The sequence below is a fragment of the Lemur catta genome, chromosome 9 (genome assembly GCF_020740605.2).
Source record: "Lemur catta isolate mLemCat1 chromosome 9, mLemCat1.pri, whole genome shotgun sequence".
Classification (NCBI taxonomy): Eukaryota; Metazoa; Chordata; class Mammalia; order Primates; family Lemuridae; genus Lemur; species Lemur catta.
The window spans coordinates 32772336-32785576 of NC_059136.1; the positions used below are offsets into that span (position 1 = coordinate 32772336).

Here is a 13241-nt window from a genome sequence, read left to right on the forward strand (position 1 = left end):
ACTTGTGTGCTCTGTGATTTATTTGTTGGCATGACATATCAGTTTCTCCCTCTGGACCCTGAGCTCCTCAGATGCATAAGTCAAATCTATTTATCATGGTACCTTTTGTGTATAATAGCTCCAGGCAGAAAAGGCTCTCAATCAGTGTATTCTGAAAGAATGAATTTGTGAATTAGGATTCAAGAGAAATGAGAACACAAAAAAATGAAAGGAGAAGAGAACATATTACTGAGTGCCTTTTATTTACAGTACCCAGCCTCCTTCTCGGAGACCTTCCTCTCCTGCACAGGCTAAAAATCTGAAAGCTTCAAATTTAGACAAGTATGCAACTAACATAGGTTCATTCAACCAGATCATTTAAATGAGATTTGGAAGGTGGAACAGGGTTTGCTAGTTACCTTTGCTTCCTCTTCCAGCCTCATCTTTCAATGCTTTTTTGCCTCTTAGTCTTCATTCCAGCCATTCTGATTTTTCCCCCCATTTTGCTATATGTTTACATCCCCCTTGACCCTGTGCTAAGAACTTTTCTCTCCCTATCATTTTCTTCTTGGCTAGCTCTTACTACTTCTTTACAACTCAGCTTACATGTCACTTCCTCCAGGCAGCATTCCATGATTTCCACATTCTGGATTAGGGGCCTTGCTGTGGTAAGTAGAATTTTAAAGATGCTAAGATTCTCGTCCCCTGGTTATCCAGCCAGACACTAATCTAGGTACTGCTGTGAAGGGATATTTCAGATATGATTAAAATCCCAAGTGAGTTGATTTTAAAAACAAGAAATTGTCTGGGTTGGCCTGATCTAATCACATGTGCCCTTAAAAGCAGAGAACTTTCTTTGGCTTGTGGCAAAAAAGGAAGACAAAGTAGAAAGTCAGAGAGAATCAAAGCCCCTTGAGGTGCTGTTTCTGGTTTGAAGATGCAGAGAGTCATGTAAGGAAGAATTGGAGTGGCTTCTAGGGGCAGAGAGCTCCTGCAACAGTCCTGCCACCCCATAGAACTGAATTCTGCCAACAACCCAAATGAGCTTGGCAGTAGATTCTTCCCCTAAGCCTCCAGGTAAGAGCCTTACTTGGTGGATACCTTGATTTTGGCTTTGTGAGACCTTGAACAAAGAACCTAGCAGAACTATCCAGATTTCCGACCTACAGAACTATGAAATTATACCTGGGTGTTGTTTAAGCCACAAAACTGTAGTGATTTGATACACAGTCATAGAAAACTTTTGTCTTTGCTCTGTGATCCCTTGCCACTCTGATATCTTCCTATTCTCACAGTTACATTGGAATGGCTTATTAAATCATGTCTCCAACTAGATTGGGAGTTTCCTTAGGATAGTGGTTGTGCTGGGCTTGCTAATGGTTGTTTTCCCCAATGCCATGCACAGTGCTTGGAACACAGAAGGCACTAAAGAATGCTTGTTAAATAAGTAAGTGGATTTCTGCAGAGAGGGGTGAGATGATGTTCCTAGGCCTCAGTAGAACACTGGGAGGGGACATTTTGTAGAAGACTTTGCTTCATTCTATTGACCCAAGAAATATGGCTGGCATACCAACTTGGTGTCTGTATTACTGAGGTTAAGATACTGCTCACCTTTCCAAGAGTGCCCAAAGCTTGGCTAGGTTTCTTTTCTTTGGTTTAAAAGTGTTTATTTCTGAAAAACTACTCAACAATTTTCACTGGGTAATAGCAAAACTCAAACTTTGAAACTCCAGTGTAATACCTTCAAGGAACCACCTTGACCTTGGCCGTGTGTCCCCAATTCTGCACTAGCTACATGCCAGTTGTTTGTGGACATAGCTTCTGGATCTCTCAAAGTCTGATCTTTATCTCAATTCATGCATTAGTCAGGACTGTTGATGGCAAGTGGGCTTGGGTAAAATCAGAATTTGTAGCTGTCTGTAACTAGACTGTCTAAGGGTTGGGGTTCAAGAATGGTTGAACCCAGGGGCTCAAATGAAAGCATTGTGGATTTGTCTTACCCATCATACCTCGGTTAAGATTTCTTCTGTATTGGCTTCCTGCTTCCAATGATTTTCTTTACATGGCAGGAAAGATGAGTTGCTGACAATTGGTTTTAGATTACGTAGTCTTTTTAACCCATCATTTCTGAGGAAAAGTGGAGTACTTATTTTTAATTTTTTTCAATGGTCCTGATTAAATCTCAGTAATCTTGTTTGGCATACCAAGCCCCTTTCTGTCTGGTCAGCTTGGGTCACCTGGTCACTTAGGTGGGGTGACCCCAGGGGAAGTTACCAGATGAAGATGGAAGTGATGCCAGATGGGTTCAAACAATCCCTGGCCTGCTTTTGTGACCACTCTGGTCATCAATCATTCCTGTCCCATCGTTTTGAGTCACTGCCCATTCCTTCCCTCCTGGCTTGTGACCTCAGCCATTCTCAGCATCCTTTTCTCCCCATTTCAGCATAATGCCCTAGTGGGAAACCCTCCCTTGTCTTCTAATATCCCAACTCCCTGGGAAACCCTTCCAAGGCTGTTCTTACCTCCTGGACAAGGCCCAGGCAAACATAGGTTTCTTTGACAACCAGGATTGCAGTTGTAGCTATTTAATTAAGAAGATGCAGGCAAAAGATATAAAATATAAAAGGAGTAAAGGTTACTAATTTACCTTTAGAAGACAAAAGGGATAAACTGTGCTTTCTGCAACCCTAGGGATGCTAATTAGCAAATCCGAAGTTCATTCTCCAAAGTCTATTTTCTTTCCTAGAGAAAAATAAATCAAGTTGAAAAGGAGGCTGTAAAGGATAGGTATGTTTCTGCAGAGGAGCTGGTCAAGGAGCGGGGTTAAGCAGATGTAAGGGAACACGTTGGAAATCTTCAGAGAGCTAGCTGAAAGAAGATACCAACCTAGAAGAGGAAACAGATCTGCCCTATGATTTTCTGGGAGGCAAATTGCAGCTCTATACCAGGAAGGCACTTCTAGCTCTCTGAGCTCTGTAATGGGTGTATAGTGTAATTCAAGATGTGGTGGGCTCTTCGTTTTTAGCGGCATCTAAGTAAAGGCTGGATGTGCACCTGTCAGGGATGCTGTGGAGGGGAACTTTATAGTGTGTGAGAAGTGATGACTTTTTCTAGTTTCAAGGAACTAGAAAAAATCCTGGGATATGACATTCATCCTGTCCCCTTTCAAAATGGAGGGCAGGTTGTCCTTGCTAGTACAGTGGTGAATATCCCCGCCTGCCAAAATGGAGGGCAATGAGAGCTCATGACCTATTTCAGGGATGAGCTTAGAGGATCAGAGAACAATTAATCTACCACCATGTCCTCATGAGAGCAGAGCGTTGCAATTTTCATTCTCCTGCTTCCCTTTTTTGTGTATTTTTCTCTGCTAACTCATTAGTATGCCATTGGGTAACTGCCTAGTGCCAAGTCTATATGACCTGTTAGTTCAAGCATTTACCACCTTCTGACTCAATTTCACAGTCTCCTAGTTAATATTTTCAAGACACACCAATTGGTTGCACTCAGCCTTTTGGGTTAGGCATACACCTGTGGATTCCAGTCACTTTTGCTCACAGGGGCCAGATTCATGTGGTAATATGATTTCCTTGTCCAGGGGCTGTGAGAATGATGCCACAAGCTAGAAGGGGACACTGAGTATGGTAAGCAAACTGACCCATAGTGTTCTTTGCAGACAACTTTGTTCATGTTTTTCCTTCTGCCTGGAATATCCCTCCCCTCGTCTCTGATCAGTGAGCTCCTATGCACTCTTCAAAGCCCGTTGCAAATGATATATCCTTTTTAAGTTTTACCCCATCTCTGTAGGCAGAATTAGTCACTCTATTCTGGCTGCTCCCATACTTTCTCCACAATCTAGTGAATTGTTTATCCATTTATTCATTCATGCATCCCATATGTGTGTATTGAACACTATGTGCCAAGCACTGGGCTAGATAAAGAGGGTACATTTTGACCTCACAGTCTTGGTGGTAGAAAATGAATGAATCAGGACAAGTAAAGTGCTTAGAGCAGGTCCTGGTGAAAGAAAGCCCTCAGTAAATATTATTTTTTATATTATTTGATACATTATAACAAAGCATTAAGGTCATAGGCTCTGAGGCCAGATTGCCTGTCTCTGCTACTGAAGCTTAACTTAAGACAAGTGACTTCTCCTTCAGTACCTCAATTTCCCCATTTGTAAAATGGTCATAAAGAATAAGTGAGTTCAATAGCCAAGACATGGAAACAATCTAAATGCTCATCCATGGATGAATAGATAAAGAAAATGTGCTTTCTACATACAATGGAATATTATGTGGCCTTTAAAAAGAAAAAAAACTACTTACTGCTGAAACCAAGAACACAATTCCTATTAAAAGAAGGGTCTTAAACTATGCTGTAAACTAAAACAAATCATGCATTCCTTCTGGGGCCATTGTCTTTTGTTTTCTTTTTTGTCTTGAATGAATTTTAAAAGGAAATACTATAATAATAATGTTAACCAAAAGATAAACTTTGGTGTAATTGTGAGCCCTCCTACATACCTTTTCACTAGCCAGACCAGTGATCCTGTTTTGTGACATTCATGCAAAATAAGGTGAGGACTTTATTTTGTAATTGTTTCTAAATTTCAAAACGTGTTTGTAGCAGATATTTGGAAGTGTTCATATTTCCTTTTTAAAATATATTCTTTTATGTTCAACAGTTAAACAGAACTAGAGAGTCTAGGGTAGCCTTTCTGACATTGTCAATGATGTAAATTTTATGTTTTTTTTTTTTTTTGTCGAGTGTCACAGATAATTGTCAGACACAAACATGGCATAGAAAAGAATATGTTAAGTAACTAAACACATGCTGTTGATGGTCTTGAATGCGTGAGCAAAGAATTCTTCACCTTTTCTGAATAGTAAACTCAGATCTAGCACCCACCTGCAGGAGATCCATCCTCTTAACTTTTTCAATTTAGTTTTTAATCTCACTTTGGGTTTCCTTGTGATGTTGGAGGGAAGTTTATAATAGCCTAACACTACCCCACCCCACCCCACCTCCAACTGTCAGGAGCCTTTGTTTTCAAGAGAAATTCCCGTCCTGTCAGTCGGTTATTTGTGCATGAAATAATGTACAAATCAATGTTTTGAAAATAATGATCTCGGACTTTCTAAGTTACATCTTAAGAAATTTGATTGTTTGCCATGTTGGGTGGGTTTACTCTTACAATCTTATGCTGTAGAAATGTTCCAGAGTGTATGTAGGATTCAGTCCTTAGGCTTTTGCATCGGAGGCAGACCATTTTGATCATAGGCAGGTTTTCCTGGTTTTCCGTTCAAGGCTCGTTCTATGGGAGAGACAGGCCATGAGAAATCGATCAAGTGGAAGGGCACATTTTCTGCCTTGTGACCGTGTGGTAGGTCTGGATCTTGCAAAGGGAATAAAAGTGAAACCCCTTCTTTCTCTTTCCATCAAACAGCTCTGCAGAGCCGTCTGCACCCTTTACCCTTTTCACCTTTTGTGTTTAATTTTAAAGTCAGTGCACTGCAAGGAAGCTGGATGCAAGCTAGGTATTAAACTGTACTGTTATTTAAGATGTAATAAAGCAATTTGATATGAAAAAAATAAACAAAAAGAAGGAAATCTTGGCATATGTTGCAACAGGGGTGAAACTCAAGGACACTGTGCTAAGTGAAATAAACCAGCCACAAAAGGATAAATGCAGGATGAGTCCACTCATATGAAGCATCTAGAGTGGTCGAAATCATAGAAACAGAAAGTAGCAAGGTGGTTGTCAAGGGCTGGGAGGGAAGAGGGGAAATCAGTGTTTAATGCGTATAAATAGTGTTTCAGTTTTACAAGATGAAAAATGCTAGAGATCTGTTGCACAACAATGAGAACATACTTAATACTATTGAACTATACACTTAAAAATGGTTAAGATGATACATTTAATGTTATGTGGTTTTTTTTTACCATAATAAAAAAAAGTTTGAAGAAAAAAAGATAATTACTTTAAAAAGCCTATGCTACTGAAGCTATTTAGCAATAAAATTTCCAAATGCCTATTTCCTTGAGAGAGAAATAGAGAAAGAGAGAGTGTGTGTTAATTTATGCAAGTTGTTTAGAATAATCTCTGGCATAAACTAAGCCTTTAAAAAATAATCATTGCTATGCAAATAATTAAATATAATGTGATAAGTGATATAGGGGTGAGTTCAGAGAACACCATAGTGTCACAGTAAACTAATTCCAGGATGACCCTGGCTCTGTGAGCATGGGTGACTTAAACAATAAAAAGTATATCTACTTTTTATTCTCTAATCCTCTCAACCAACATTCAGAGGAGGCATTATTTCCTATCAGACTGTTAATTTTTTGAGGACAGAGTCTATATCTTGTTCAGCATTGTGTATTTAATATCTTGCTCAACTAGAATAAATATCTGTTGAACAAGTAAATTTTACAAGTTCAGCAAGTGTGCTTCAGAAAGGCTAAAAGCCACTTCTCTGAGGAATGGTAGAGTCCGAATCAAAACCATCTCTGCCCAGCCACAAACTCTATAATGTTCAAATTTACTGTGTGGCCTCTAGGGTGCATGGAGATTCTTTCATTCCAGAAGGAAACTGCATTTGAACGGAGCATTCCCAAACTCAGTCTCTGCACTTGGACAGTTGAGAGGGTAAAAAGCTTAGAAAGGTAAGTTGATTAGAATTTGGAAAAAGAGGTAGACTGAATACTGATGACATGATGATACAGTGACATAATAGCTGGCACTTAGTACTTACTATATGACAGGCACTGTGTTAATTCATATGCACCATCTTATTTAATTTGCATTTTATCTTGGTGAAGTTGAGTTTTTAATGTAAGGAAAATGAAGCTTAGAGAGCTTAAGAAGCTCACCTAGGTTTGCCCGGCTGGTAAATAGCAGAATCAGAATGTGAATGCAAGCAGAACGACTCCAGTTCTATGCTTTGAACAATGCTCAAAAACTGAACGAATGATTCTAGGACATAGGGTGCATGACTAGGTCAAATGCTACAGGTAAGAGTTCATTTAGCATGATGGTTACAAGAATGTGTAACTGTCAATGCTCGGTTCAAACCTGGCTGCACCACTTAATAGTTCTGTGAACGCTGGCACGTCGTTTCACATCTCTAAGCTCCTATACCTCGACCTGTGAATTGGGGGCAATACTGATGTGAGAGTGTTTCCAAGAGAAGCACACTATGAGTTCAGCATTTGGGCAGTTGCTGGACCCTGGTTTCTCTAGCAGGTGGGTTCCTGTTGTGGAGGAGGGGCAAAGAAAGCTGGAGTCAGAAAGAGCATGCAATAGGCCCCTTAAACTACCTGGAACAGAGCTATTGGATTCAGGCAATTTCAAGATTGAGGGGATCTTCGAGGTCAGATGAGGAAATCTTGACGTCCCAGCACCTTCCTTTCTTCCTCTGCATGAGAGCTTTTCTCTTTGTCAAGTAAATGAGAAAAGAGCAGCGTCTGCACTTCAGGGAGACACGTAGGAGTTTTGTTTCTAAACACCCCTGCTGCAGGGGTGAGAGCTCGCCACATTTTTATTACTGCCAGGTTTAGTCCCGTTGCTGGTGCTGACACATGAGTCACCGTGCTGGTCCTGGGAGTGCCATGGTGCTCTGACTGACAGAGCAGACTGATGGAGGTAACGAGGCTAGTCCTGCCTTGTTTTTGTTTTCCTGATGAAGCTACAACATCGCCAGCAAGTAGGGGCAGCTGGGATGCCGGTGGATGTTTCCATTTGTGCCGGGAGCTGAGAGTGGCCTGCACCTTCTGTGCCTGACGGGAAGCCCCGGTGCTGCCTTCTGAGATGGCTGCCTGCAAACATGCTTGGCTTGTCTCTGTCGTGGGAACACATGTTCACCGAGCACCGCTTTCTGACAGCGACGCTGTGAATTAAGCACTAATATTACCGTTTTACAGAAAAAATAAGCAGTGCTTCAGAGACGTTACGTGATCTCCCTGAAGTCACACTGCTAGTCAGTGAGCAGCTGGGATTAAAAATGAATCTGTCTGTCTTCAAAGCACAAACCTTTCCTTTACAACAATAAAATCTGTCCCTTCAGATTACCAATTCAACCCTTCCATGCACATTACTGCATGTAACATTCATCACAGCAGTGTAAGGTAGTTGTTATTAATATTAGGGAAATCAATGCTCAGAGAGGTTAATAAAATTACTCAAAGACCCAGATTCATGGATTTCTTCATTTCTTTATCTAAGATTTACTAAACATCCCCATGAACTATTGTATTGGGTTCTGGGTCACACCCTGATGAGATCTATATGTTCTTTTCTTCACAGAGCTTACACTCTATTGAGGGAGCTATGTAAACTCTGTCACCCAATAACCAGTCATGTTGTAAGGAGTGACATGGGAGATGAGAATGAAGGAGTTGTTCAGGAAAGACTCCTTGAAGAAGTGACATGTAAATGAGGGCACAGTTAGGAAGACAGAAAGCAGATGTCATGGACTGAATATTTGTGTCCCCTCTCAGATTCATATGTTGATACCCTAACTCCCATTGTGAGGGTGTCTAGGGTGAGGCCTTTCAGAGGTAGTTAGGCTTAGGTGAAGTTAGGGTGGGACCCTCATGATGGGATTAGTATTCTTATGAGAAGAGGAAGAGAGACCTGAGAACTCTCTCTTTCTTCCATGTGAGGACACAGCAAGAAGTTGACCATCTGTAAGCTGAGAAGTAGACCTTTACCAGGAACCAAATCTGCCTATACCTTAATCTTGGACTTCCCACCCTCAGAAACTATAAGAAATAAATGTCTGTGGCTTAAGTCACCTGACTAAGACAGCAGGACTCGAATCTAGTCCCGGGAAGCCACAGTGCCCTGTTTCTTCCTGCATGCTGCATTCTGCCTGCAAGGAAAGTAAGTTATGGGCAATGCATGGCTTTCTACAGTTATTCAGATGTTCTGCCTCGGCCTGTGCAGACCTTTCAGGTGTCAGTTAAGAACAAGTCGAGGGGAAGTTATTTGCTTCCACTGGGGAGCAAGCAATAGACATGTAGCCATTAACTGAAATGGTTTTGGACATTAAGTCAATTTCTGGGGGAAATGGAATCTGGATGAACTGGCACCTTTGAGTATATCTGACATTCACTTCTTTTCATGGTTCTCAATACAATTTCACCAGCAAAAATAGTTCCTTACTGTGGAACTAGCTATTGCCAGATAAATAAAACCCCTTTGGCCTTGGAGATTGCGACAGTGGGGGGCAGAAGATACTTTTCTAGTGTGAATGTTTTTTTATAGACTGACAGCATGTGAGAGCTGAAAAAGACTTCAGATTCGCCTAAGTCCAACCCGCTCATCTGATAAGTGAGGAGACTGAGGCCCAAAGGAAGAAAGTGACAAGCTCAAGGGCAAATCCTCTCCACTGGTAGAGCTGAGAAGATAACCCTGATCTGTCCATCATGAAAACAGGGACTTCTCTAGGGATTTCAAATATAACATGGATTAATAAAGGAAATTAATGGCATATGAAATGATTACAAGTACTGGAGGAGGAAGAATCAGGAAAAGCTGCTGATATTCAATTTTATTGCTGGTTGTCAAATAATCTCAGAATTGTAGGAAACTGCCACCAATGCTTATATTTGCTTGCAGCACCAAAGCAAGTGATTTGTAGGAGAAAGCCTGGAGTTTCTGTAAAATTTCTCATCTGCTGAAATCCATGCATATATCCAGTCGATGCAGAGAAGCAATAATATGGCTTCTACCTCTGATCCTTACCAGCCTTATTGGCAAAATTTAAAGCATAACCCTGGTGGCAAAGAATTCTTGGAAATGTAGCTCCCAGACTTCCAGTCCCTGTGAAATAGGGGCAAACTCAGAGGGTGGTAAATTGTAATAGACTTTCTGACACAGCAGGTCTGTTGAATTATCTCTATATTTTCTTCTATTACTCTGTCTTTCTTTTCCTCCTTCTTTCTTCTTTCCTTTTCAGAAGATTTGGTAAGGGACTTGGGGACTGTTGTCTGTTTGGGCTGAGACCTGGCTTGTGTAGAGTGACAGAAGTTTGGCTTGAACAATAGCATGCATTTGGTGGGGGAAAGGCCTTTCCAAATATTTGTAGACAAGCAAAACCTATTTTAAAAGAAACCTGGACATGTTTATATATCAACTAGAAAAAGTCAAACAACATGATAGAAAAATGAACAAGGTACAGTAATGGGTCACATAGACTATAGGTATGGACAGATCTGAACTCTAGTTCTGTCTCTGCCCCTCACTACCTATCAGACCTTGAGCATCCAACTTAATCTCTCTATGTCTTAGCCATAGGAATAATAAAAGTATTAATCTCATAGTGTTCTTGTGAGAAGTGCATGAAAGAATACATAGTGCGTAATACTTATCACATAGTGACAATTTTGTAGTGGTCCTAATATTATTGTAATTATTTTAAATTATTATTAGTAATAACCAATGTTAATATTATAAAAGTTAAGGTTCAGTTTTGCAGAGATCAGTAGAATCTCTGTAGATGCAGGTTTAAGTAGAAATAAATCAAATATAATTTATTAAATAGCTTTCAGACTCATTAGAGAAGCTGAGGAAGCTGCTTTTTTTTTTTTTTTTTTTTTTAGAAACTAAATGTTAAAAATTTATTCCATCTTCATGATTACAGATATTACTGGACAGGGTCTGAAAACAAGGCAAATAAAGCAAACACCTTCCCCCAATGCCCGTATTTAACCAGATGCAGCATTTTGGCATTTTGAGGGTACGCAGGTTGACTTAATTCATTGATTTGGGTTGAAAGCTGGCAACAGCAAATGTTTGTAATTTAGGTTCTTCCTCCACAGCTACTCCAAGAATCTTAATTCCTGAACTTCATTGTGAGCTCTGAAATGGTGTTTGCTGTAACAGTCTTGAAGCTTTCATGTCTTAATCAGACACCTCTTGTTAAAGCAGGAAACTGTCTGTCAAAAGCTGTCTTCCTCTTTGCTAATCCAGGCCACCAGTCATCTTAACTGTTAGTTACTAAATATAGAAATAAACATAACATGAAAGGGTGCTGAATTTTATTGAATGTTTTTCTGCATCTATTGAGATGATCATATGATCTTTGTTTTTGCTTCTGTTTATGAGGTGAATCACATTAATTGATTTCCGTATGTCGAACCATCCTTCCATCCCTGAGATGAAGCCCACTAGAACTCAAGCAAATCAGTGAGAAAAAAATCAAACAACCCCATTAAAAAGTGGGCAAAAGGCATGAACAGAAGCTTCTCAAAAGAAGATAGACAAATGGCCAATAAACATATGAAAAAATGCTGAATGTCACTAATCATCAGGGAAATGCAAATCAAAACCACAGTGAGATATCACCTTACCCCAGTTAGAATGGCTCTTATTAAAAAGTCCAAAAACAATAGATGTTGGTGTGGATGTAGAGAGAAAAGGATGAGTATACACTGTTGGTGGGACTGCAAATTAGTACAACCTCTATGGAAAATAGTATAGAGATTCCTCAAAGAACTAAAAGTCTACCTACCATTTGATCCAGTAATCCCACTACTGGGTATTTACCCAAAGCAAAATAACTCATTTTATCAAAAAGACACCTGCACTTGAATGTTTATTGCAGCATAATTCACAATTGAAAAGATGTGGAATCAACCAAAATGCCCATCAATTCATGAGTGGATTAAAAAAATGTAGTATACGTATACCATCGAATACTACTCAGCCATGAAGAAGGATGACTTAATGCCTTTTGCAATAATTTGGATGGAACTGGAGATCATTGCCCTAAGTGAAATATCTAAAGAATGTAAAAAAAAAAAACACCACATATACTCACTATTAAATTGGAACTAACTGATGAGCACATATGTGCACAGAGAGAAATAAATTTCAAAGGAAATCAAGCCAAGAGGAGGGTAAAGGAGGGGATGGGCGAAAACCTACCTAACAGGTAAAATGAACACTATCTGGGTGACAGGCACACTTTTAACCCTGACTTGAGCATTACAAAAGTGATCCATGTAACCAAAAACATTTGTACCTCCATATACTTTAGAAATAAAAAAAGCTGAAAGTAAAATAAATAAATAAATATATATATAATATAAATATATAAAAATAAAACTGTGCTCTGAAGCATTGATTGCAACTATTGTGCCCAGATCATTTTTAAAGCATTAGTTCCTTGAGAGAAAAAAGAGATTCTAATCAATTGCTTTCATGAACAATTACCCCAGTACAGTATATATACAGTGTCCTTTGCAAAAAGGACAGGCAAAAATGGACTTTGAAAAAGTCAAAAGGTCAGGCAACCTTGATCATCTTGACTATTTTCTCACTATCTACATACAAGGTATATGTAAAGCTGATCCCAGACTAAATATTGCAACCATAACCCCAAGAAATTGTTCGGTTTTAGCTCATCGAGTTCCTTCAAGATGCCAGAGCAAGTGAGAAATCATCTCAAAGCAAAGAGTTCGTTACCTTTTAAAACTGAGAGGAAAACATCAAGAAGAAAGAAATAAAACTCCTCTTTCCAAAATTCCTTACCAAACCTGATGACTATCTTCACAGCCTTAGCTGACAAAATCCAGAGTTCTCAATTTCCTGATTTGAGAAATCCATTTTCAAGATGACTGTCAAGGTCAAGGAGAGTTTTCCGGCTTTTCTTTGCCATGCGCATGAACTCCAGTCCTTCAATAGGAATCTCCTTCTCCTTTATTGCTTTCTGAACATACTCCTGGTAACGCTTGAAGAGATCAGTGCACTGGTCCCTGGAGCCATCTCCCTTGAGAAACTTCTTAGCAAACCAGCAATTGAAGGGCTGGTTGCATTCATGCTTCATGTCCGTGCATGTGTCCCCTACACTGTGCATGGCAATGGTGGTGGTCAGAAGCTACCTCTTGGTTGAGCTTTTTAGGACCACCTTAGTGAACTGGGTCATCTTAGGACCTACTGTCTCTTTTTTGATCCAAAAGCCTTCTACTGACTTGAGAAGCTGCAGCTCCAGCTGCTGGCTCTAGAACCACTTGCTCTGCCATAAATAGGGGACCAGAATGACCAAGAAGGCATCAGCTAAATTGAGAAACTATCTGCACAGATACTGGCTTGAGGCCTATGCCACCCCGGCATGGTCAAGAAGCCACCAGAAAAAAATCAGTCCAGAATGGAGCCCACAGAAGGAGAAGCAGCAGCAGAAATGGCCTCCACTCCATTTCCGCCTTCCAAATAACAAACAAGTGCATATAACCAAAATTATAGCCTGGCCCTAGCT

The 13241-nt window shown here is 40.0% G+C and overlaps 1 pseudogene; it reads right to left on the reverse strand.

Annotated features, from left to right (window-relative positions):
- Positions 1-12612: 12612 nt before the first annotated feature.
- On the reverse strand, positions 12613-12842 carry LOC123644389 (annotated as a pseudogene).
- Between the last annotated feature and the right edge of the window lie 399 nt (positions 12843-13241).